Here is a 26,572-nt window from a genome sequence, read left to right on the forward strand (position 1 = left end):
GAGACCAAGATATTCCATTCCTATCATATGAATCTTGATCTCTAGCCTTCCCAAGTTGCTTTCCACTCAAATCTTCTTTCCACCAAATCCAAATCCTACGAGAGAGAGTTGAGTGTTGGGGAGACTATCATTTGAAGCACAAGAGCAAGGAGTTCATTACCTACACACCATTTGTTACTTCTTGGAGAGTGGTGTCTCCTAGATTGGCTAGGTGTCACTTGGGAGCCTCCGACAAGATTGTGGAGTTGAACCAAGGAGTTTGTAAGGGCAAGGAGATCGCCTACTTCGTGAAGATCTACCGCTAGTGAGGCAAGTCCTGTGTGGGCGATGGCCATGGTGGGATAGACAAGGTTGCTTCTTCGTGGACCCTTTGTGGGTGGTTGCTTCTTCATGGACCCTTCGTGGGTGGAGCCCTGTGTGGACTCGCGCAACTGTGACCCTTTGTGGGTGGAGCCCTTTGTGGACTCGCGCAACCGTTACCCTTCGTGGGTTGAAGTCTCCATCAACGTGGATGTAGGATAGCACCACCTATCCGAACCAGGGGAAAAATATCCGTGTCTCCAATTGCGTTTGAATTCTCCAAAACCTTTCCCTTACATTCTTGCAAGTTGCATGCTTTACATTCCGCTGCTCATATACTCTTTGCATGCTTGCTTGAAATGTATTATGTATGTTGAAATTGTGCCTAAACTCCACTTAAACCGAAAAAGCTTAAAAATTGCAACTTTAGCATTGAGTGTCTAATCCCCCCTCTAGACACATCTACTTCTAGATCCTACACACGGCAACTTTACTTGGGCGACAAGCAAAGCTGACTTGTCCAACTCTGGACAAGATTTGCTCTCATAGTCTTCACTCGAAGACATAGGATTTTGGTTCAGCATCACTTCAGTCATTCCGACTGGTTCTCTTGGACCCCACTTAACAGTACGGTGGTTCCTATGACTCAACAAAGAAGAAAAAGAACTACGAAAGATCTAAGTCTTCGAGCTCCATTGTCTTCATGCAATGTCTTCTCTTGTCATAGTCTTCAATGTGAATATCTTCACATACCACCTTTGAGTTCAATGTCTTCATACATTTTTAGGGGTCATCTCTGGTAGGAAAACCGAATCAATGAGGGACTTCTACCTATGTTATCCTGCAATTCTCACAAACACATTAGTCCCTCAACTAGGTTTGTTTTCAATACTCCAAAACCAACTAGGGGTGGCACTAGATGCACTTACAATCTCCCCCTTTTTGGTGATTGATGACAAACTAGTTGAAGTTTTCAACGGGGAATATAATATGTGAAATTGTAAAGGATAAGGAATTGTCTTGATAAGTTGTAAGGGCTCCCCCTGAAGATGTGCATATAAGTAATTTGCTTTTGGAATGCAAATGCACATGGCAGGTTGTACTTGTGGAGATCCTCTTCAACTTATGATGACAACTCATCATGCATGAAAAGTATGTGAAGATAATGACATGCATAATGGAAAATGGACGTTTGCAAAATGATCTAAGTGACTATCAAACTCATATGCTTCTCCCCCTTTTGTCAGTAAGGACCAAAAAGGTTTGAAGACATAGAGCATCTACTCGTTCCCATGAGGAGTAGGTGAAGTAGCAAGGTCGTCGGTGTTGTTAGGCGGTGCAGACGAGCTCGGGGCAGTGTCGACGCATGGTAAAGGAGGGGGCGGCGAAGTAGCATCGTCTTCGTCCTCGATCACTCTGGCATTCACAGTTGCCGCAGAGGAAGAGAACTCAGAGTCTTCAAGTGAGGGAGTTCGTCGCAGCACAGCCCTTCGGGGAGGTGTGGAGTCGAACTTAAAACGTTCAGAGAAGCCATCCTCTTGAAGATCATCCTTAGAGCACATAAGCGTCAGCCCTTTCTATGTACGCCGACAAGTTTCATGGGCAACAAAAGCATTCTTGGTGGCAAGGTTGCGAATGCGGTTGACATCCACCAAGAGGTTGTGCATTTGGCGCTTCAGCCAGTCATGATGTCTATCCTGTTTCTAATGAAGAGCAACCAGAAGCTCTCGGTCATTGAGAACACGAGAGCACTTCTTGGGCCGTTGGGCAATAGTGCTTTCAGTGGCTTGAGTGAGGGAACGATGAGGTGCGCGTGTAGTGCCAGCCAGAGGATAAACACAAGTGACTGCTTCAACTCCTTCAATGTTCTGAGAGAAACTTTGATGCTCCGCATTCTGAAGACTAAGAGGCTCCTTGGCAGGCTCTGGATAGAGGGCTTCAATGGACATATCCACGTCAGGCATAAAGATCTGATGATTGCGAGCAGAGGGCTGATATGAGATAGCTGAGTGGAGTTTGATCATCCACATTATCCATGGAGCGTAGAACTTCAAGCCAAAAAGGTCAGATCCTGAAGCAGCAAGTTGGCGGATGAAGAAGTCTTGTGCGTTGAAGCATTTGTCGTGAAGAATATAGAAGACCAAAGTCTTCATTGCACCTTCCAGCTTTGCATATGGGGAATGTCCTTTGATGGGCCAGAGAGTTCGCCTTAAAATGTGATAGATGGTCCTTGGCAGATACTCCAGGTCTTCAACAAGGAACTCCTTAGGATATGCAGCATCTTGTGGCAAAGGCTTCATCATACTGAGCATCTGACTCATGTTCGGTTCAGGCTTCTGAAAGATGCTCTCCATAGCTTCACTGTGAAGTTGACATCCAGGTTCATAGAGATCTCCAGGAGTGGGTAGACCAGTGAGCTCAATGATATCAAAGGCTTTGGCTTCATGATGAACATTTCCTGTCATCCACTCAAGGACCCAAGTCTTTGGATCTCTGTTGTAACCATGTATGTGAAGTGTGGCATAAAATTGGAGCAGCAACTCTTCGCTCCAATGCTCTTGGTTGGTGAGGAAAGGCAACAATCCAACCTCTTTGAAGCAGTCCAGAGCTTCTTCCAAGCAGGGCAGACCAGCTATTGCTTCGGTGTCAAGACGCATATGTGGGAAGATGCGACCTTGATTGTACAGAATGCAGGAGTAATAGCTTCGCTGCGGATAGCTCCAGAACCGATCAGAAGATATTCGTTCCCTTGAGTAGGGGTACTTGGAGCTATTGAAGAAGGTGTTGTCTGCTTTGAAGCTGTTGACATTGAAGGATCTAGGTGCTGATGCAGGACCTGGAAACCCGGGCAACCTTGGCATTGGCTTCTGTACCTGAGGCCTATGCTCAATATGATAGTCAAACTGAGGACCAGCAGCAGGCGCAGGAACATAAGCAGTAGCATCATTGGCTTCGCTGACTTCTGGTTCTTGGGTTGGTGTAGGCTCCATATTTGCTTCAGCCATGACAGCGTCAGTGGCTTCATTGGTGTTGGTGGTGGCAGCCTCAAGATTTTCTACCTCCACTTGATGAGCTGGAGGGTCAGGCACAGACATGTTCTCCTCGAGAACAACTTCGTCAGTAGTTGGGGGAGTGGGGGCACGTTCTTCTTCTTGGGTGTCATCGGCTGATGCAGTCGGAATATCTTCAACAGCTTTAGCTTCAGATTCGGAGACTGGAGGCCTTGGTCCTTTGCGAAGCCTGCGTAATGCCGGCGACGCCTTTGGAGATGGAGTTGGCTGGGCCTCAAAGTCATCCTCTTCTTCTTGCCGGGGTGGTGTGACTTGTTGTTGTGGGTGATCAGCCCATGATGCATCCTGAGAAATTGGCGTCAGAGGACGACCAATGCTGATGAGTTCGATGTGCGTAAGCACAGGCGATGATACCTGTTGGTGCTCGATCTGAGGAAGAACTGCATCATCTTCAACATGGTCATGGTGACCAATGTCTTCAGCAGCAGTGGGATCAGCTGCCGGAAAGTCTTCAGCTTCATGAGCCTCTATGAAAGCAGGCTCATGGACAGTCAGTTGGCGCTCTTGATGTTCAGCGGCAGGGCGAACCATGGAGATGGGTTCAACAATTAAGGGCTCTATGGGAGCAGCCCATTCCTTCTTGGTCTTTTGCTTCTTCTTGGAGGGAGCAGCAGCAGAGGCTTCAAGATGTTTCCTTTTTCTGGCTTCAGCCTCACCAGTCCTCGTCTTCTTTAGTTCTGAAGCGGTAGACCTGGCTTTTGGATTCGAGCCAGTCATGCTGGTTAGGAAGACAATGGGATGTGCTTCCTGCCTTGGTGCGTCGGGTTCGGCCATAGCGGGCTTCTTCTTCTGCTGCTTTGCAGCCATCCTGGGGTCGATGCCAGGACGCCCAAGGGTCTTGCGCTTCTCAGCCTCATTGTAGGCTTGCACACACTTGTCAGCCAGGCTCTTCATGCGCTCACGAGAACCTTGAGCTTCTTCACGCTTCTTGAGAAAGGCTTCTTTAAGCTCGTGCAGCATGATCTTGAAGTTCTTGACCTCTTGCACGCTGAGCTTGGCCATATGCTTCTTGAATTGAGCTTTCTCAAAGTCAATCTTTTGCTTCAGTTCAACGATGCGCTGGGCTATAGCTAGCTCTGAAGCAATGGCGCCATGGAAGGCAACACTGAGGCCAATTGGAAGTTGCAGATCTTCAAAGCTGAGGTTGGGCGTGTCAAACCACTCATCGATGAAGTCGTGGATGATTGCCACGCCAAAGAGAGGCAAATTGTTGAAGATTTCTGCTTCTTCTTTGCTCTTGATCAGTTGCTCAAGAGCGTCATCTACAAGATCTTCATCACTGGACAGATCAATGGCATCGTTGCGCAGAATAGTAGCAGCAGTCAGTTCTTGGCTGGTGTGTGGCAGAGGCATCTTGACTTTCTGGGGCTTGGAGATGCGTGACAGATCTTCAGACTGCACACTGTCTTCAGGAGGTGCAGTAGCCAGTGGCTTCGCCCGTGAGATTTTTGGTGCTGAGGCAGGCTTTGAAGCTTTAGGCTGCTTCAGTTTCTTTGGCTTCGGCGCTGCAGGCGCTTCATCTGATTCAGCGTCATCTACAGGCTCATCCACGGCTTTCCCTTGAACCACGATATGAGTGATGAGACCTTCCAGGTTGTAGAAGGGCCCAACAAGATTGGGTTCAGCTTCGCGGGTCCCATCGGCACGGGGAACAGAGGGACCAGGGTTGAAGTCTAATCCCAAAGACTTCTTGTTCTGCTTCGCCGAATTCTAGGCAAACTAGAAGTTGCGCTTGAACAGATTGTCGTCACGACACCATAGCAGTGACGATGGGTCAGCATCCGTAGGCTGTGGTCCACGGACCATGCAGGGATAGAAGCCTTGTTCAATGGCTTCATCTCTGGACCTGGGTTGAAGATTTTTGTATAGGATGTCTCCCCATGGTCGCTTGATGGCATTCTTTTCAGCATATTCCTTTGTCACAAATCTGTACTTGAACCACTGTTCTTCCCAATATCGTCGAATCCATTGGATTCGTGTCTTGCGCTGATTGTAATCCTCTTCTGGATCTGTCTTGTACAGTTCTGAGAGGTCATCGGGCAGATCTCTTGATGTCTCACCTCGACGCTTTCTGCCACCCTTCCTTGCTGATTTCTCTGCAGCCATGAACTTTAAACTGAATGGCTTCAATACGTTCAAAGGCTTCAAGGGCTTTCGCTTGCTGGACAAACAGGAACTGGCTTCGGGAGAATTTATGTGATGCTATAAGAGTTCTGCAAATGAATGCAGACTATGAGAACCAAGGGATTCTCCCATGGATATGTACCTGTGACAGCATTAAGGTGCGAGGGAAGGGGAAGAGGTCATATGCATTCTCAGAAGATTTTGAAGATAAATTAGTTTAGAAGACATTGACCTCATCGTGCGAAGACATTCACTCATAGATAAGGAGTTGGTTCCAGATTTGTACGAATCCACAGATCAATACAAGTGAGGAATCTAACTACTTTGTGAAGCATAAGTGAACATACTAGGCATAATATGAGATGCAGTATGAAGTGGATCCAACTTGTGTGAACAGAAACTGCTTGTGGTAGAAAGTGACGAATCTGTAGGATCAAAGGGGCCGTAAAAAGGGAGTTTTATTTACCACACAAGAAACTGCTAGACGGAGTGGAAGAGGAGCCGAGCAGTTCGATCATCCGTGCCCTAACTTGGCGACGGAGGACACCTACGGCGACGGCGGAGAAGACGAAGTCCGTGGTCGGCGTGAAGACGGCGTCGGAGAGGTTGCGGCAGCTAAGCGCTTCGTCGCCGGTGTCGTCGAGGGCTAGCGGTGGCTCTAGGGTTCGTGCGAGAGTGGAAGAAAGGATAATGACTGAGGTGAGGCGTGTATTTATAGGGACAGGGACGGCTTAGTGTTATTACACAGGTGCCCCTGGCGATTCACATCTGAGGAACACGTGGCCATCATGCAGCATATCAGAGGTTGTTCCACGTTCCCATGCACGCCTGGATTGTCGGGTGGTCGTTCCCACTTCTCCGGGTTTCAGGTGAAGGAATTAGCATTGAAAACGGACTTAATGTTTGTCTCTGTATCTTCCGCTGACAAGGACGTAGAGAAGACATTCAACAGTTTCAATAGAATGCATATGATTTGGAGAGATAGAGTTTGAGATAGAAAGCATAGAGAGGTTAGGGTCCGATCACATTCACTTAGTTCAAAAGATTCAACAAGAAGACATAGCTATAAGTGAATGATGTAGAGGACAGAACACTAGTATATATATATATGATCAACATAGTGAAGATAATCATGAAGACATGTTGAGATTGAAGTCAAACCAAATGTGAAGACATAGCAAATGTAACCCCATGAGTGAAATACTTCAAACAGAACATTTGGTGGTGGCGTTACCCACCGTATAGGAAGTATTAGACCCGGACACGGCGCACAATTGTCGTGGCGCTCCGAAGTCAAATTCCTCATTAATGTATTCACACTTAGAATGTATGTCTTCTTTGATTGAAGATATACTTTACTTCGTGTGTTGCACATCTAAGTCATCAATACGCATAAGTGTTAGGATGTGTGCCTGATCATAGGACATTTGAGGATTCCAAGATATTTAGCTCACACCGTAACTTGCAAAATCTCTTCTCATCCAAGGGCTTGGTGAAGATATCTGCCAATTGCTCTTCAGTGTTGACGCGTATGATATCAATATCTTCCTTCACAACATGATCTCTGAGAAAGTGATGACGGATCTCAATGTGCTTTGTCTTCGAGTGCTGAACTGGGTTGTTGGCAATCTTGATGGCGCTTTCGTTGTCGTAGTAGAGTGGTACTTGCTTCAGATGAATGCCATAGTCTTTGAGTGTTTGCTTAATCCACAGAAGCTGAGTGCAGCAAGATCCAGCAGCAATGTATTCAGAATTTAGCAGTGGAGAGAGATACACAGTTCTGCTTCTTTAAAGACCAACATACAAGTGATCGTCCCAGAAAATGACATGTGCCTGATGTAGACTTGCGATCCACCTTGTCACCAGCATAATCAGCATCCGAGAATCCAACCAGATCAAACTCTGAGCCCTTTGGATACCATAATCCTAGAGTTGGGGTGTAAGCCAAATATCGAAGAATTCGCTTCACAGCTAAGTGATGCGATTCTTTTGGTGCCGCTTGGAATCGAGCACGCATGCAAACACTAAGCATAATATCTGGCCTAGATGCACATAGATAAAGTAAAGAACCAATCATGGAGCAGTATACCTTTTGATCGAACTCTTTACCATTGTCGTCGGGACCCAGATGATGTTTGGCTGGCATTGGCGTCATGAAGCCTTTGCAGTCTTGCATACCGAACTTCTTCAGGCAATCTTTGAGATACTTCTCTTGAGATATAAAGATGTCGTTGCGTTGCTGTCGTATTTGAAGACCAAGGAAGAACTTCAGCTCTCCCATCATGGACATCTAATATTGCTCTTGCATCATATATCCAAACTCTTCACTGTATTTCTGATTGGTGCAGCCGAAGATAATGTCATCCACATATATTTGGCACACAAACAGTTCACCATCATATGTCTTCGTGAAGAGAGTGGGGTCGAGGGAACCAGGTGTGAAGCCTTTGCTCTTCAGGAAGTATTTGAGTGTGTCATACCAAGCCCGAGGGGCTTGTTTGAGGCCATACAGTGCCTTGTTGAGCTTGTATACCATGTCAGGATGTTTTGGATCTTCAAAGCCAGGCGGTTGTGCAACATACACTTCTTCTTCAATCTTGCCATTGAGAAAGGCGCTCTTCACATCCATTTGATATAGAAGTATGTTATGATGATTTGCATAGGCCAGCAGTATGCGTATGGCTTAAAGTTGAGCCACAGGAGCAAATGTTTCATCGAAGTCAATCCCTTCAACTTGAGTATATCCTTGAGCAACGAGACGAGCTTTGTTTCTGACAACTTGACCATGCTCATCTTGCTTGTTGCAATATATCCATTTGGTGCCTATTATATTGTGCTTCCGAGGATCAGGACGCTTAACTAGTTCCCATACATTATTCAGCTCAAATTGTTGAAGCTCTTCTTGCATAGCTTGAATCCATTCAGGTTCCATGAAGGCTTCGTCAACTTTCTTGGGTTCTGTTATTGAGACGAATGCGAAGTGCCCACAGAAATTTGCTAGATGTGTTGCCCTTGAACGAGTGAGTGGACCGGGTGCATTGATGCTATCAATTATTCTCTCAATCTGCACTTCATTGGCAACACGAGGATGTACAGGGCGAAGATTTTGCTCTTGCTGATCATTGTCATTGTTAGAGGGATTGTCTTCAGGCTGAGCATTGTCTTCAGGTTGATCAGGTGCGGAGATGATAAGTTCCTCTTCAGGTTGAGCTTCAAAAGGTATGATTTCTCCAGTTCCCATAAGTTTGATTGATTCACTGGATGGAACTTCATCTAGCACATTTGGCAGGTGCTCTCTTTGTGAGCCGTTAGTCTCATCGAACCGCACATCCACTATTTCAACCACTTTATAATGAAAGAGATTGAAGACTCTATAGGAGTGCGAATCCTTTCCATATCCAAGCATAAAATCCTCATGTGCTTTTGGTGCAAATTTTGAAGTGTGATGTGGATCCTTGATCCAGCACCTGGCGCCAAATACTCTGAAGTAACTGACATTTGGCTTCTTGCCAGTAAGGAGCTCATAAGATGTCTTGTTCAGAAGCTTGTGAAGATAAACACGGTTGATTGTATGGCATGCAGTATCAATGGCTTCAGGCCAGAATTTTCTTGGAGTCTTGTATTCATCAAGCATCGTTTGGGCCATCTCAATGAGTGTTCTGTTCTTGCGTTCGACGACGCCATTCTGCTGTGGCGTGTACGGAGCTGAGAATTCATGTGTGATGCCCAAAGTATCAAGATATGTATCAAGGCTAGTGTTCTTGAATTCAATGCCATTGTCACTTCTGATGTGCTTTATCTTGGCGCCATAGTTGTTCATTGCTCGATTGGCGAAGCGTCTGAAGACATCCTGCACTTCAGTCTTGTAGAGGATTATATGCACCCCAAGTATATCTAGAATAATCATCAACAATGACAAAGCCATAGAGACAAGCAGTGGTAGTAAGAGTTGAGTAATGAGTGGGACCGAAAAGATCCATGTGGAGCAGTTCGAAGGGTCGAGTCGTTGTCATGATTGTCTTTGAGGGATGCTTGGCCCTCGTCATCTTTCCTGCTTCACAGGCACCGCATAAGTGATCTTTCTTGAACTTGACGCCCTCGATGCCTATGACATGCTTATTCTTTGCAAGGGTGTGCAGGTTCCTCATGCCAGCATGCCCTAGCCTCCGATGCCAGAGCCAGCATTCTGAAGCTTTTGCTAGAAGACATACGGCAAGCTGTGGTCCTGCTGAGAAATCTACCACGTACAAATCATCTTTCCGATACCCTTCAAACACTAGAGACTTGTTAGATTCCATTAGTACAAGGCAACGATATTTTCCAAACATCACAATCATGTTTAAATCGCAAAGCATTGAGACAGACATTAAGTTGAAGCCAAGGGATTCAACAAGCATGACTTTATCCATGTGTTGATCCTTTGAGATTGCAACTCTACCTAGACCCAATACCTTACTTTTACTAGTGTCTGCAAATGTGATGTGACTTTTGTCAGATGGACGTAAGGTTGAGTCCATAAGAAGGCTGCTCTTGCCAGTCATGTGATTGGTACACCCACTATCAATAATCCATTCTGAAGCCGCTGGTGTCGTACCCTATAGTGCAGTTAGGGGGATAGGCTTCACGAAGAGAATTGTGAAGCAAAAACATTTCACGAACCAGTGGGTTATGAAAGCTTAGATCGAGATTTGGACTGATAGGGCGAGTAGCAAGCGATTCAGGAACAAAGTACATAATAAGACCATTTGGGCATTTGATCTTGCGCCCTACAAGATGTTTAAGGTCCCCAGCAATAGCGTCAGACGATTTTGGTTTTCTGCTGGAGACCTTTCCCTACAAAAGAGAGTTAAGCTTTCTTAGCCACCCACATCTTCAAGGGTGGCTTTGAAGCAATGAGTCTAAGTGCAGCATCTGAGAACTTTGGCTTTGGAGCCCTAGCAAAAAGTCTTGCAGGTGGACAATAGTACTCATAAGAATAAGCAGAATAGTTCTTGGTCTTATGAACATGGCGGTTTTATGAACCACGCTCATATTCATAGGCCTGAGTATGGCTTCCCTGCAAAACATTTGCATTAGTGCGACTCCGGTGAGTCCTCTGTCTGTATGAGGCCTTTGGACCATATGAAGCCTGTGGTCTAGGGTTTGTCTTCTTCACCTGTGGTGTCATGATGTCATTCACAGGAAGATTCTCCAAACACCTTTTTGGCACCCAGATCTTCTTCATAGGCGGTCCATTCCTGCAGTTAGTACCAATATACCTGGCAAACACTTCACCATTCTGATTCTTAAACAGTTTGTAGTTTGCATCAAAGGATTCATCAATAACAATGGGATTAGCACAAGTGAAGCCAGATAGGGTGGATGCATCCACTGAAGGTTCCTTTGCAGCAACCCATGTGGTTTTGGGGTACTGCTCAGGTTTCCAGTAAGAGCCATCGGCATTCATTTTCCTTTCGAACCCAACACCCTCTTTCCTAGGGTTTCGGTTCAGGATCTGCCTTTTGAGGACATCACATAGTGTCTGATGCCCTTTGAGACTTTTGTACATCCCTGTTTCAAGCAGTGTCTTCAACCTAACATTCTCATCAGCAATGGCAGTGGTATCCTCAGCAGAGGGGTTAGTTACCACATCAACAGGTGAAGATATTGCAACAGTAGCAGCAGTAGAACATTCAGCAACAGAAGTAGCGTTATCACGCTCAATGCATTTAAGACATGGTGGTTCAAATCCTTCCTGAGCTAAACCGATCTGTTTGGCGCGAAGTGACTCGTTTTCCTTTTGAAGATCTTCATGAGCCGCTCTCAATTTCTCAAGGTCTTGCTTCCTTTGAAGATAATCGTAGGACAGCCTTCATGAGTTGTTGAGAGCGTTTCATGACGACTTTCAAGTTCCTCATACTTAACGTGAAGATTTTTTATGTCTTCAATTAAGGACTAAGATCGAGTCATTTCAGCGTCTAACAGATCATCGCTTTTGTCTAACAGTTTTTGAATGTGTTCCATAGCTTTCTGTTGTTCAGTTGCAATTTTAGCAAGTGTTTTGTAGCTAGGTTTGGAATCACAATCAGATTCATCGTCACTGGATGTTTGATAGTGAGTAGTGCGTGTGTTTACCTTGGCACCACGTGCCATGAAGCAGTAGGAAGGAGCGGAGTAGTCCTTGTCATTTGCATCGGTGTCGGTTATGAAGTCATTGTCTTCAGTGTTGAAGATGGACTTGGCAACGTATGCTGTAGCCAGACTCGCAACTCCAGAATCGGACTCCTCCTCCGCCTCCTCAGAAGCAGACTCCTCCTCAGAATCCATTTCCTTGCCAACAAACGCATGTGCCTTTCCAGATGAGCTCTTCTTGTGTGATGAAGACTTTGAGGAAGACTTGGAAGAAGACTTTGAGTATGTCTTCTTCTTCTTGTCATCAGAGTCATACTCCTTGCTCTTCTTCTTCTTGTTGTTCTCATTGTCCCACTGTGGACACTCAGAGATGTAGTGGCCAGGCTTCTTGCACTTGTGACATGTTCTCTTCTTGTAGTCATGAGCAGAAGCTTCATCATTCCTTGAGCTTGATCGTGAAGACTTTCTGAACCCTTTCTTCTTGGTGAATTTTTGGAACTTCTTCACAAGCATAGCAAGCTCCTTTCCAATGTCTTCAGGATCATCAGAACTGCTGTCAGATTCTTCTTCGGATGAGGAGACAGTTTTTGCCTTCAAGGCACGAGTTCGCCCATAGCTGGGACCGTAGATGTCTCTTTTCTCAGAAAGCTGAAACTCGTGTGTGTTGAGCCTCTCAAGTATGTCAGGCGGATCGAGTGTCTTGAAATCAGGGCGTTCTTGAATCATCAGGGCTAGGGTGTCAAACGAACTGTCAAGTGATCTCAGGAGTGTCTTGACGACTTCATGCTTGGTGATCTCAGTGGCGCCAAGGGCTTGAAGCTCATTTGTGATGTCAGTGAGTCGATCAAACGTGAGCTGGACATTCTCATTGTCATTTCTCTTGAAGCGGTTGAAGAGGTTGCGAAGGACACTGATTCTCTGATCTCTCTGGGTGGAGACGCCTTCGTTGACCTTGGAGAGCCAGTCCCAGACTAGCTTGGAAGTCTCCAACGCACTCACACGGCCATACTGTCCTTTGGTCAGATGACCACAGATGATATTCTTGGCAGTAGAGTCCAGTTGAACGAACTTCTTGACATCAGCAGCAATGACACCTTCTCTAGCCTTGGGAACGCCGTTCTTGACGACATACCATAGGTCGACATCAATGGCTTCAAGATGCATACGCATCTTATTCTTCCAGTAGGGATATTCAGTTCCATCGAAGACGGGGCACGCAGTGGAGACTTTAATTATCCCTACAGTCGACATAGCTAAAACTCCAGGTGGTTAAACCGAATCACACAGAACATGGGAGTACCTTGCTCTGATACCAATTGAAAGTGCTAGTGATCGACTAGAGGGGGGGGTGAATAGGCGATTTTCATGAAAGTCTTCTAAACAGGGAAGTTTTGAAGACAAACGATAGAAGTAAACCTATTACCACGCAGCGGAAGGTAGACTACACTAGGCAAACCTTAGTCAGGTAATCAACAAAGTGAAAGCACAATGACTTATAGTAGCTAGGCAGTAAGGATCAGATAGGAAGATATTGTGAAGCCAATCAGAACAGGCAGTCACTCAATGAAGACAAAAGATAATGCAATCATGCAATGACTTCACAAGGACCAACAGTAAGTAAAGGAAGGGAAGGATGAAACTAGTGACTCGTTGAAGACAATGATTTGTTGGACCAGTTCCAGTTGCTGTGACAACTGTACGTCTAGTTAGGGCGGCTAGGTATTTAAACCTGAGGACACACAGTCCCGGACACCCAGTCCTGAACACGTAGCTCAGGACCCTTAGTCCTCACCGTATTCCCCTTGAGCTAAGGTCACGCAGACCTCGCCCAATCACTCTGGTAAGTCTTCAAGGTAGACTCCCAAACCTTCACAAATTTCTTTCACCGGCGATCCACAATGACTCTTGGATGCTCAGAACGCGACGCCTAACCGGCTGGAGGATCCACAGTCCTCAAGTGTAATAAGTCTTCAGATCACATAGACAGGACGACTTAAGTGATGCCTAACACTCTTTGGCTCTGGGTGGTTAGGACTTTATCCTCGCAAGGAATTCTCTCTCAAAGGCTTCGAGGTGGGTTGCTCTCAAACGACAACAGCCGTACTTTAACTCTGAGCAGCCAACCGTTTATGGTTGTAGGGGGTGGGCTATTTATAGCCACTAGGCAACCCGACCTGATTTGTCTGAAATGACCCTGGGTCACTAAGGAACTGACACGTGTTCCAATGGTCAGATTTCAAACACACAGGGCAACTTTACTTGGGCTACAAGCAAAGCTGACTTGTCCAACTCTGGACAAGATTCGCTCTCATAGTCTTCACTCGAAGACATAGGATTTTGGTTAAGCATCACTTCAGTCATTCCGACTGGTTCTCTTGGACCCCACTTAACAGTACTGTTGAGGATATAACCACTGAGGGTAAACCGCCCAGGAGGGGCCGGTTCACCTTCATTTATACTGAAGCCCAAGGAAACCCAGAAGATGGCGCTTTACGTATGAAGCTTAGAGGCCCAGAGCCCGCAGGCGGTTTAGGGCCCATGATAGTAAACCGCCATGATTGTATAAACTTGCATTGTAAGATAAGAAAGAAGAGACCAAGGCGGACACTTGTATGAGCCAGCCTCGGGACTCTGTAGACTGGCCGGGATCCTCCTGAATATATAAAGGGGTGACCCGGCGGCGGTTCAAGAGAGAAAAAACAACAACTCGAAGCCAGACAAAGCGGATTCGCTCTCTGGTCTTCGAAACCCCAGCAATACCAATCACAACTAGACGTAGGCTTTTACCTTCATCGAAGGGGCCGAACTAGTATAAACTCTCATGTCCCTTTGTCCAGTTTAACCCCTTCGAGCTAACCCGTAGTGATGGCTCCATGACTAAGTCCTTCCATGAGGACATCTGCCGTGACAATTCCACGACAGTTGGCGCCCACCATGGGGCTATCGCACGATGGTTTTGAGTTCTTGAAGGGGAACTTCGATGGACTGAGGGGATACGCTGTGGGCCGGATGACGAAGAGTCGCCGCGGTAAGCTCTACATCGACAACGCAGGATGGGGTCCCAAGGATAATTCAATCGAATACGGGTACCAGGTCCCCTTTGGTGGGATTCGCGTCTTCATCAGCAAGATCGGCGAACCGGCCCCTAAGCCGGACACCTGCACCGACATCATTGAGACGGCTCGGCGTGCAAGTTCTTCACCGGTTCAGCCTGAGGCCAGGCATGTTTTCGTGGGTGTCGTCCACGGTTCGGGTTATGAGGAGGAACCGATCTCCGATGGAGAAACCGTAATCCGTAGTGATGACGAGTCTTTCGGAGAAACCGAATCGCTTTACCAATTGTGCGACGGCCGGATTGAGGGAGGATCCGAGGGCAACAGTATTCTGGATTCCCCGGTCTACCAAACCGGGCCGCTATCTTCATGGCCGGCACATGACCGGTGCCTCATTCATCTACCGCCGCAGCGGTACTCCCTGGTTTAACAACAGCCACGCTGGCAGGTACAGGAAGCTCGGCGCCGCCTCCGGCCCAAGTCTTGTCTGATTTGTTCGACGCTCTACCGGCACTGATGTCCGTGGAGGTAGACGCAGCAGCCAGGGATCAGCACGATGCGGAGATTCTAAAGGTGAAAGATCAGATAGCCCAGGCTAAAGCGGACCTGACAGCAGAGAACGCCAGGATGGCCATAGAGCGGGCCAAGTTGGAAGCACAGGCTTACCGGATTAGACTAGATCAGAATGCTTCAGAAGAGGTCATGAGAAGAAGGTACCGATCACATCTCCCGTCGGTTTATGAGCCGCAAAATCTTTTCAACACGCCAGGTGCGGGAGCTGGTAACCAACCCGCGCCAAACCGAGCGGGGGCACCGGAAGCAGGAGCGCCGGTTCAGCCACGCGCAACAAACCTGCCTCGCCAGAACAACGTTGTATCATCGACGCCGCCCGGGCATTATTCCAACCCGTTGGATAATATTGTGGCTGCCGCTTCATGCCTGGCGGCTCTCCCAACCGACGGCGAATCACCAGTTGTAGTGGAAGCGCGTCGGGCCAGGGATCTCCTTCAGACATCACTGAATCAACAGCAAGTGTATTCACACAGCCATGAGACGATTCATTCCACTCCCTGTCCAAGCCGGAGTTATAGAAGACACGTGGAAGATGAACCGGCCGTATCCAGTAGCGCACACCACCGAAATTCGCCGCGGGAGAACAACCGGCCAGGGGAGGTGCTAATGCGCAAGATGTTGTGGACCAGGGCCACGCACGACGGGGGGCCGAGTTGACAGCTCGACACGAAGCACGACATCATACTCCGGTTCACCCCACTGCCTCCATGGAGCCAGGGGTAATGTTTAGTTCCCTAGGAGTACCATGTTTAACTCCCGCACTGCATAATGTGCGCTTGCCCAAGGATTTCAAGGGACCTCGCAAGGTACCAAATTACACCGCCGAGTTGCAACCAGAGGCGTGGGTGGAGAGCTATGAGATGGCAATGGAGATGTTAGATGTGGATGAGGCGGTTTGTGCTAAATATTTCACCATGATGCTGGAAGGACCAGCTCGCACTTGGTTGAAGAGCTTGCCAACCAACTCTATCGACTCATGGGCCGAATTAAAGCGTCGGTTTATCCAGAACTTCAAGGATACGTGCAAGCAGCCGATGTCAATTGTGGATCTGGCCGCTTGTGTCCAAGAGGAAGGGGAGTCCACGACCCATTGGGTTAAACGAGTCTCGACAATTTTGCATTCGTCAGATCGTATTAATGCAGATACCGCGGTATTAACGTTGGAGGGCAATTGCTGTTTCAAGCCGTTGAAACAAAAGTTGGGAAGGCTCAAACGTCATTGCAACGACATGTCAACACTCATGGCCGCTTTAGTTAAGTATGCCGATTCAGATAATACCAAGGATCCGGATTCAAAGGAGGACAAACCGGAGAAGGGAAAGAAGAACGGTGGTGCAAAAGGGCAGCACCACAACCAAGGGGGCCATGGGAATAATAGTAAGCGTAAAGCGGATAATTCAGATTTGGTGGCTAACACAAATATGCAGCGTTGCAAAGGTAAACCGCCCCAGCGCGGCATGAATCTGGAGCGTTTGTTAAACCAGCCCTGCCCGAAGCATGGAACCAAGGAGGCCCCTGCCACACATCTTTGGAAAGATTGTCACATAATGAGGGAGTTCAAAAATTCTGATTTATACCAGTATGATCAGGATCCACCGGGCGGTTCAGGCCCAGGTTTCCATGGGGGCGGTGGTTCAAGCTCTGGATTTCAGAACAACCAGGGCCATCAGAACAACCATGGTAATAACCAGCAGAATAACCAAGGGAATCAGCAACAGTCAGGTTACCAGAGTCACCCCAAGCAGTTGAACAGCGGACAGTATCATGTGTTCACTACCAGCTTGTGCAAGCGGGATCAAAAACTTCACAAGAGGGCAATCAATACTGTTGAACCGGCTATACCGCATTATCTACGATGGTCGGAGCAGCCTATTGTGTGTAGCAGGGAGGATCACCCGCCCCGGGTTGACAATCCGGGCCAGCTAGCCTTGGTGGTAGCACCTCAAGTGGGGGGCTATAAGTTTACCAAGTTTCTGATGGATGGAGGGAGCAGTATCAACATCCTATACTATGAGACTTTCCGTCGCATGGGTTTGACGGATAAGAATCTTAAACCGTCAAACACTATCTTTCATGGTGTGGTACCAGGTAAATCAGCCTACCCTGTGGGAAAGATTGCATTGGAAGTTGTGTTTGGAGATGAGTTTGATTCCAGGTCTGAGACCTTGACCTTTGAAGTGGTGAAAATCCAGAGTCCATATCACGCGCTATTTGGACGACCGGCTTACGCGAAACTCATGGCGAGGCCCTGTTATGTCTATCTACAGCTCAAGATGCCAAGTTATAAGGGGACGATCACAGTACATGGGAGCCGAAGGATTGCCTTGGATTGCGAGGAAGGTGAAGTAGCTTATGCAAAATCGGTTTGTGCCACAGAGGAGCTGAAATTCTATAAAGACAATGTTGATCCGATGGATATGACCCCTCTGAAGAAACCTACGACTGAACATGACCCGGCCTTGACGTTCAAACCGGCTAATGAGACTAAGCTTGTTGACTTCGTCCCTGGTGATTCATCCAAGCAGCTTAGTATCAGTGCAAATCTGGATCCGAAATAGGAAAGCGCGCTCATCGAGTTCATCCGTGAGAACCGGGACATCTTTGCATGGAAATCTTCTGACATGCCAGGTGTACCGAGGGAACTCGCTGAGCACACGCTAAATATTGATCCTAAGTTTAAACCGGTCAAGCAGTACCTTCGCCGCTTTAACAAAGAAAGACGCAAGGCCATCGGCGAAGAGGTAGCCCGACTGCTGGCAGCTGGATTTATCGTCGAAGTGTTTCATCCTGAATGGTTGGCTAATCCGGTGCTTGTTCTTAAGAAAAATGGCACTTGGCGTATGTGTGTGGACTACACTGATTTGAACAAAGCTTGCCCGGCAGATCCTTTCGCTCTCCCACGTATCGATCAGATCATTGATGCAACAGCGGGTTGTGAGCGCCTGAGTTTTCTGGATGCTTATTCAGGTTATCATCAGATTAAAATGGCAGTTAAGGACCAGGAGAAAACAGCCTTCATTACTCCCTTTGGAGCCTTCTGCTATGTTTCTATGCCCTTTGGGCTCAAGAGTGCCCAAGCAACCTACCAGCGTTGTGTGCAAAATTGTCTTCACAAGAAGATCGGGCCGTAATGTTCATGCCTATGTGGATGACATTGTGGTGAAATCCAGGAAGCAGGAAACCCTGATAAATGATCTCAAGGAGACGTTTGACAATCTTCGGGTTTACAAAATGATGCTCAACCCAGAAAAATGTGTTTTTGGTGTTCCGGCAGGCAAACTCTTGGGTTTTCTTGTGTCTAACAAAGGTATTGAGGCAAATCTGGAAAATCAATCACATCCTTGGTTAAACCGGCATGTATCAATGATGGTCAGTGTCTGGCGGGCTGGATTGCAGCCCTCAGCCGATTTATCAGCCGTTTGGGAGAGAAGGTGATTCCCCTGTATCAGATGTTGAAGAAAACAGATAAATTCATCTGGACTGACGCCGCCAATGCAGCATTTGAGGAATTGAAGCGGCAGCTAGCTGAACCGCCTGTCCTCGCTGCTCCAGTTGATAATAAGCCTCTATTGTTGTATGTGGCTGCCAACGCCCGGGCGGTCAGTGTGGTGATTGTGGTTGAACGTAAGGAGGCCGGAAAAGAATATCCGATTCAACGACCAGTTTATTATATCAGTGAGGTACTGATCGAATCAAAGCAAAGATATCCACATTGGCAGAAGCTAGTGCATGGAGTTTTCATGGCAAGTAGGAAACTCAAGCACTATTTTCAAGGTCATCCTATCACAGTGGTCAGTTCTGCTCCCTTGGGTGATATAATCCAGAATAGAGAGGCAACTGGCCGGGTTGCGAAGTGGGCGATCGAGCTCGGTCCCCATAGTTTGAAGTATACACCCCGAACAACCATCAAATCTCAGGCGCTTGTGGACTTCATCAATGATTGGACCGAGTTACAGGCACCAGAAGACAAACCGGATAATACATACTGGACCATTCACTTTGATGGATCCAGGCAGCTGAAAGGCTCGGGGGCTGGAGTTGTCCTCACTTCCCCTCGAGGAGATACGATTTGTTATGTTCTCGCTTAATGTTTCCTTGTACTAACAATGCAGCAGAGTACGAGGCTTTGCTCCACGGTCTTCGTGTAGCTAAGGAAATGAACTTAAGCCGGGTTCGATGCTTTGGAGATTCTGATCTGGTGGCTCAGCAAGTTTCTGGTACCTGGGATTCTAAAGACCCGCTCATGGCGGCTTATAGGCGCGAGGTGGATATTGTAGCAGGTCACTTTAAGGGTTATCAGGTGGAGCACATCGACCGGCGCAAGAATGAAGCAGCAGATGCTCTAAGCCGACTGGGATCTCAGTGTAAACCGGTACCACCTAATACCTTTCTAGATATCTTGCATAACCCGTCTGTAAAGTTGCCTACAGAGGAGGATTTAGCTGTTCCTGATCCGGAGGCCCAGTTGGTAGCCGTTTTACATGCCACTCCGGATTGGACGGTTTCATATTTGGCGTATCTAAACCGGGGCGAATTACCAGAAGACGAACTTTTCGCCAGGCAGATAGTCCGGCGGTCCAAGTCTATGGTTATTCACAATGGCGAGTTGCACCGTTCTAGCATTTCAGGCATATTCCAACATTGTGTTTCTCCTGAAGAAGGACAAGAGATTCTATGGGAAATCCATGAAGGGGATTGCGGTCACCATGCCAGCTCAAAGTCCTTGGTTGCTAAGGCTTTCCGACACGGGTTCTACTGGTTGACAGCTCATTCTGATGCGGAAGACTTGGTAAAGCGGTGTGACGCTTGTCAGAAATTTTCACGTCGTGCTCATGTTCCTGCTCAGGAGTTACGCATGATCCCCATCACTTGGCCGTTTGCTACTTGGGGGCTTGAAATGGTTGGACCCTTTAAGCGTTCTAAGGACAAGAAGACCCACCTGTTGGTGGCGGTTGACAAGTTCACCAAATGGGTTGAAGCGGAGCCCATCAGTAAATGTGATGCAGCCACGGCGGTTCAATTTCTCAAAAAGATTATTTTCTGTTTCGGCTTTCCACATAGCATCATCACAGATAATGGTACGAACCTTTCTAAAGGTGAGATGGAGGAGTTCTGCCAACGAGAGCACATACGGCTTGATGTAGCGTCCATGGCTCATCTCCAGTCCAATGGTCAAGCTGAGAGGGCGAATCAAGAAATCCTGAAGGGTATCAAGCCTCGGCTCATGGTCCCTTTGAAGCGGACGCCGGGTTGTTGGGTGGAGGAATTACCATCAGTGTTATGGAGCATAAATACCACCCCAAACCGATCTACGGGATATACACCCTTTTTCCTGGTCTATGGGGCTGAGGCTGTCCTCCCAAGTGATATTCGTCACGACTCGCCCCGGGTCGCGAATTATGTTGAAGCGGATAACGAGCAAGCACGCCAAGAGGCACTGGACCTGTTAGATGAGAAGCGAGACATGGCTTTGGCTCGGTCGGCGGTTTATCAGCAAGACCTGCGGCGTTATCACAGCCGCCGGGTCAAGACAAGAACCTTTCAAGAAGGCGATTTGGTATTTCGGCTCATTCAAGACCAGACTGATATGCATAAGTTATCCCCACCTTGGGAAGGGCCTTTTGTGGTCAGCAAAAATCTGCACAACGGATCATACTACCTCATTGACGTTCGAGAAGACTCACGTAGCTCTGAGGAGGAGACCCGGCGGCCATGGAACATAGCTCTCCTACGGCCTTATTACACTTGAAGCCACAGGCTTTTCATATGTACATATTTCAACAATGTATATATTATGATTAATATAATAAACCGGCATCCTTGCTATCAAGCAGGGCCTCCGCCGTTTTTTCTTCAAATATCTGTTAACATGGGGGCTTCCTGTTCAAACATAGGTGTATTCACCAAAGAGAACATAGCATTACTACCCTCCTGATGCAGCTATCATGCCACAACAAAGCTTGGGAGCTTCACACCCAAGGGGCCAAAGAGAGTCTTGTTGCTACGCACAACTCAAACATAGGCACCCATTGAGCACAGCTCACAAAGTTACTTGGGGGCTCTTTGCGTCAAATACCAAAGAGTTTGAAAGGACCCTTGTAGCTGGGTATCGACCCACGGCTTGGAAGCCTGGTGTATTCACCTAAAACCCCGGGTTAACCTGCCTTCATCAAGTAAGCCACTCCTATCCAGGTAATCCTGGCACGACCCTTCGAACGTTTGACAGTTACTCTCATTGAGACCCTGAACTTGTCAAAGTTAAAACGATGATTGGTTAGTTGGAGGGCCATCTTAAAAGGCTTTGCCAAAATGGTTTAACTCAGTGGCCTGGCAGCCCATGAAAAGCCTCGATTTGGGCCTGGCAGCCCTCGAAAAGCCTCGACTACAGTTTTTTGTTTTCTTTTTTCTGCCAAGTTTTTATTTTTCGTGAGGTCTATGTTAAACCGGAGTTTTTTAAACCCGGCATGGCTTACGGATCTTCTGTTCAAAGTATACAATTAAAGGTAATCCGGCATCCTTCAAAACCGGTCTGGCTTGGACGCTTTGTCTCCAGCAATCGGCCGGCGTTCATCACAACCCGGTTCTATATCATATATATACCAACATGGTACGGTGGAGTTTGGGTTTTCACCTTTTCTTCACATCACAATTGGTAAACCAACAGCAATGTTTTATATCACAGGTATGATTTATTATTGCTGCAACTGTAGTTGCTTACCAAGTTGTGTTGGGTATTTTGACCCGTCCGGTGGTAAACCGCCTGGACAGATTTTCCTTATGCAGGCACAGGGACTGCATAATATTGTAAAAATACATAAGCCAATACTGAAATTCTCATGACAAATCAACGCAAAGTATATCCCGCTGCACGAGGGCAACAGATCAAAGTATTTCCACTAGCTTATTACAAAGCGCTTGAAGGCCCAAAATATGGTGTTCCAGCAAAACAAGGTTTCTGGAGCATCACTCTAATTGCCAGATCAAGTCTCATTACCATGTTGATGCGAAGTTGATGGGTCATTTGGCATCTATTCAGCCTCCTCTTCCCCACCTAGCGGCTGGAAGTTTGTGGTGGTCCAGTCAATCCGGGTTAAGGCCTGAAAGATAGCTTCTTCATTGATAAGTTCTGACGGATCAATGTCAGGGGCATAAGTGTGCTTACGGATTCCTGGAATAAGATTTTGCGCCTCCGGAATGACAGGGTTAACCCGTTTGTTGTTGGCATCATAATAAGACCGGTGAACCGTCAAGTTAGCATCTTCTGCCAACTGACTCGCCAGAGGACGCATCTCCCTTGTCACTCTTTTAAGGGATGCATCATCAAAATCTGCCCCGTTTTCTTGTGTGCTTGGAAAGCCTTTGGCAAGGTCAACCGGATCCAAGTCAGCTATCCATGCTTTGGCTCGGGTAAGTGCCAACAAAGCACCGGCCCTGGCAGCAGATCGCTTCACCTCTTCTAGCTGTGCTGGTACCATGGATAGCCTTGTCAGAGTATCCTTGATCAGTGTTGGGGCCGGTTTGTCATAGGAGGCTGCACAGATAACCCGTTGAGCACCGGTGTAAAGTTGTTCCAGAAGAGTATACGCTGCTTTTAGCTTCATCCGTACATCTGAGCCCAGATGAGTAATGCGGCTCCCTGCAACGGTTTAAGAATTTCATATTTCAACCGGCACCTTACGAGATGGGTATTTCAAATAATTTGCTAAGGAGTACTTACCAAATACTGCGGAGGTCATGGCGTTTACTTGGCACTTTAACCCAGAAAGTTCTTCTACTACCGGTTTAAGTGCAGATTCGGCGTCTTCAACCTGTTTCAGCAATGTCCCCTTTTCAGTGTCCCAGTTGACACGTTCCATCTTGAATTCTTCTTTCAGTCGTTCTATGGAAGTTAAAGCGGCTCGAAGTTCATCTTTAGCTTTGGAAGATTCTTCTTGCTGAGATTTGATAATTTCTTAAAGATCAGGAATCTGCGTCCGTTGATGGTTTATGTCAGCCTGCCAAAATCAAGAGGAGCATTTCAATATTTTATCAAAAGTCCCAAGCATACAACTGGTTCTACACTTGGCACTCGGGGGCTAATGCGGATTAATTCTTTCTTACTGCTTATTCAAAGTCCCAGGATTCATACAAGTTTCAATCCTGGCACTTGGGGGCTAATGCGGATTAATTCTTTCTTACTGCTTATTCAAAGTCCCAGGATTCATACAAGTTTCAATCCTGGCACTTGGGGGCTAATGCGGATTAATTATTTCTTACTGCTTATTCAAAGTCCCAGGATTCATACAAGTTTCAATCCTGGCACTTGGGGGCTAATGTGTGTTTGTTCAAAAAACTTAAAAGTCAACAATGTGCAGTTTGGAAATTCAAAGTCCCGGTTTGTTTTTACAAATTTAAACCGACCCTTGGGGGCTACAGGATACAAGGCAGTGAAAATACAAAGATAAGGAGGAAAATGTTTACCTCATAACGTTCCTTCATCAGATTTACCAAGTCAGCCTCAGTATCTCGACTTGTATAAAGCCGGTTCAAGAAACCGGAATGAAGATCCTGGGCAGAAAGATTAGCATATTTTGACATATCAGTTTCATCTTCCTCTTGCCCATTGAAATAAACTCATCCTTGGCGGTATGTTTTGCCAAGACAACTGGATCACCCGGAGCGGTATAAGCAGTGCCAGTAACAATAACGTCATCGTCTTTGGCTGGGCTTGGCGGATTAGCACTTGACTTCAGTGGATCAGCAGCCGGACTTGCAGGCATAGCATGTGGACTTAAGGTATCCTCATGCATGGCCGGATCAGCTTCCGGCGGATTAACATTGATAGTTGGCTCTGGCAGAGTAAAATCATCCATGAGATTATCGAGATTTTTATCAACATCCTCAGTGGTTTTCTCCGGCTCAACTTCACCGGTAGGGGCGCTGGTCTTGGCCTTCTTACTTAAACGAGCTTGAGCACTAATATTAAAACAAAGATTAGCATGGTCAACTGAGTTATGAAAGAGAAGGGAAGACTACATATTTACCCAGGGACGGTTTTCAGGGGAGGCAGCTGAGTGGTTGATGAACCGCCAGACGAATTAGAAGATGCCTGATAATTTGAATCAGATGAATTGAGAGGGCATCGGAAGAAACCTTTCAAAAGATAACGTTTTTCAGAAGAACAAGCAACCTCTGGACGACGTTTCCGGTTTGGGGTATGAGGTAAACCGGAAGAAGACCTATTGACCACTGTGTCAGGTTGTGCGACGCCCTTCGGTTTGCTGTGTCCTCAAAGAAAGTTTTTGATCCAAATGAGAAACAGGGTGAGAGCATTTCACTTTTCGAACTGCACGGCGAAATCGTTGAACCGACACAAGTTCTGAGTCAGAAGAAAGACAAATTACCTCATCATGATCTGCATGGCTGGCCTCCGCATCATCCTGGAAATAATCATTGTCAGTAAAATATATGGATAGAAGTCAAGGGAGATCAAACTTTACCTCTTCAGCCGAGTCATCAACATCTTCTGGTGGTTCTGAAGACTCAGCAGTTTTCTTTTGGCAGCTTTCTTGATGACCTTGGTCTTACTATGAGGAGCCTTAGCTACTTTGTCTTGAGTTTTCTTTTTCCAAAAAGAGCTACTGGCCTATGGGATTGCACAAAGGTATTATTATAGCAGTGTCAAAGTGGAGAAGGATAAGGAAAAGTACAAGGTTAAAATATTTACCCCGGGCGGTTTGTTGGAGGCGTAAAAAGGAGCGAGACCAATTTGAGTACATACAGCGAGCGGTTCGTCGAGTATTTTCTTTACACTTTCACTGACTTCATCGTCCGTCAGTGCTATTGAATTAAACCGTTGAGGATCATTGGTTTTGCCGGTGTATTCGAACATCAATCCGGGCCGGCGGCTTAAAGGAAGAATGCACCATGAAATCTAGCAACGGACAAGATCAACACCAGTTAAACCGTTGGCAAGAAGAGGCCGAAGTTTGGCGAGTTGAGGTGCATAGGCTTGTCGATCTTTGGCAGGCAATCTCTGAGGTAAAGGGTGATTATTACTGAGCTAGTGCGGACGGTAGCCCGGCAAGGGATTCTCTTCAGCAGGGGCAGTATTCTGACAATAGAACTAGGTTTGGTTCCAGTCTTTTGGATGGCTGTGAAGTTTTGCATGAGGAAAATCAACCTCTTTCCTTTTTTGGATTGACACACCGCCAAGTTCAGTATTAGGTCCATCAGAAAATTCCGTCTGGCGGTTTAAGTGAAAGAGATCTAGAAAGAGATCAACAATTGGTTCTTCTTGCAGATAAACCTCGCAGAATACTTGGAAATTGCATATGTTGGACATAGAATTTGGTCCAATATCTTGAGGATGAAGTTGGAGCCTGGCAAGAACATCCCGGAAATTTTTTGATCCGGGAGGACTGAAACCTCGAGCTAAATGTTGCAAGAATACAATCACTTCTCCATCTTGAGGTTCAGGGGGGCACTCAGGGCCAGGAACTCGCCAACGGAGGACATTTTTTGAAGCCAAAGCGCCAGTGGTGATATATTCATTGATTTGCGTTTCTGTGATCCGAGACGGAACCCAGTTGCAAGCGGCAAATTGCTTCGTCATCTTACAAAGTCTGTAAAAGGAAAATGGATGGTTTACGATTGGCGGTTCGTATGTGTTTGTCAAAATGTTAAACCAGCAATTCAAGGTATACGTATGAAGTGAACCGGGCATGGCTGTTCAAAGTCTAGATGGCGGTTTAAGAGAGGGATAATGACATACAACGGATTATCAACACTAAAGGATAAACCGCCTTTTTGAGGCAGAACCCCAAGCTGGAAATTTGTTAAGTGTGGAACAAACAGGTTTCACAAATTGCAATTATTATTTTGGATCAAACGATCGCTCTGGAAGGAAAAATTTCTAGACCTAAAACAGTGCAGAGAAGTTCATACATTCGAAGAGGGCTTCCAAACAATGGAAATAAGATCTATTTTTATGCAAGATAAGCACAAACAGTTGCCGCAGCAGTTCTACGTTGTTTTTTCAATCTAAACAGGGCATTGGAGGTGAAAACTAACAACGGTTTTGCATCGGGCGGTGATGACCGCCGACGAACTCAAACAAAGTTCCAATGCAGATCTGAGAAGGGGAAGGAGAAGAACTCATGGATGTGGACGAGCTGCGGAGGTTCGCCGTTGATTTCTGGTCAGAATCAGGTCGATGCAGCAACCTGAGTCGGTGCGGACTGGAAGATCAACAACGGCGGCGACGGCGATACTTGAGGTCTTCAGGTCGCGAGGAGGAAGATGATGTGGTTTGGAAAGGGGGGAAATGGAAGGCACCTCGGTCTTATTTATAAGGAAGTG

The sequence above is a fragment of the Triticum aestivum genome, chromosome 5A (assembly GCF_018294505.1).
Source record: "Triticum aestivum cultivar Chinese Spring chromosome 5A, IWGSC CS RefSeq v2.1, whole genome shotgun sequence".
Lineage (NCBI taxonomy): Eukaryota > Viridiplantae > Streptophyta > Magnoliopsida > Poales > Poaceae > Triticum > Triticum aestivum.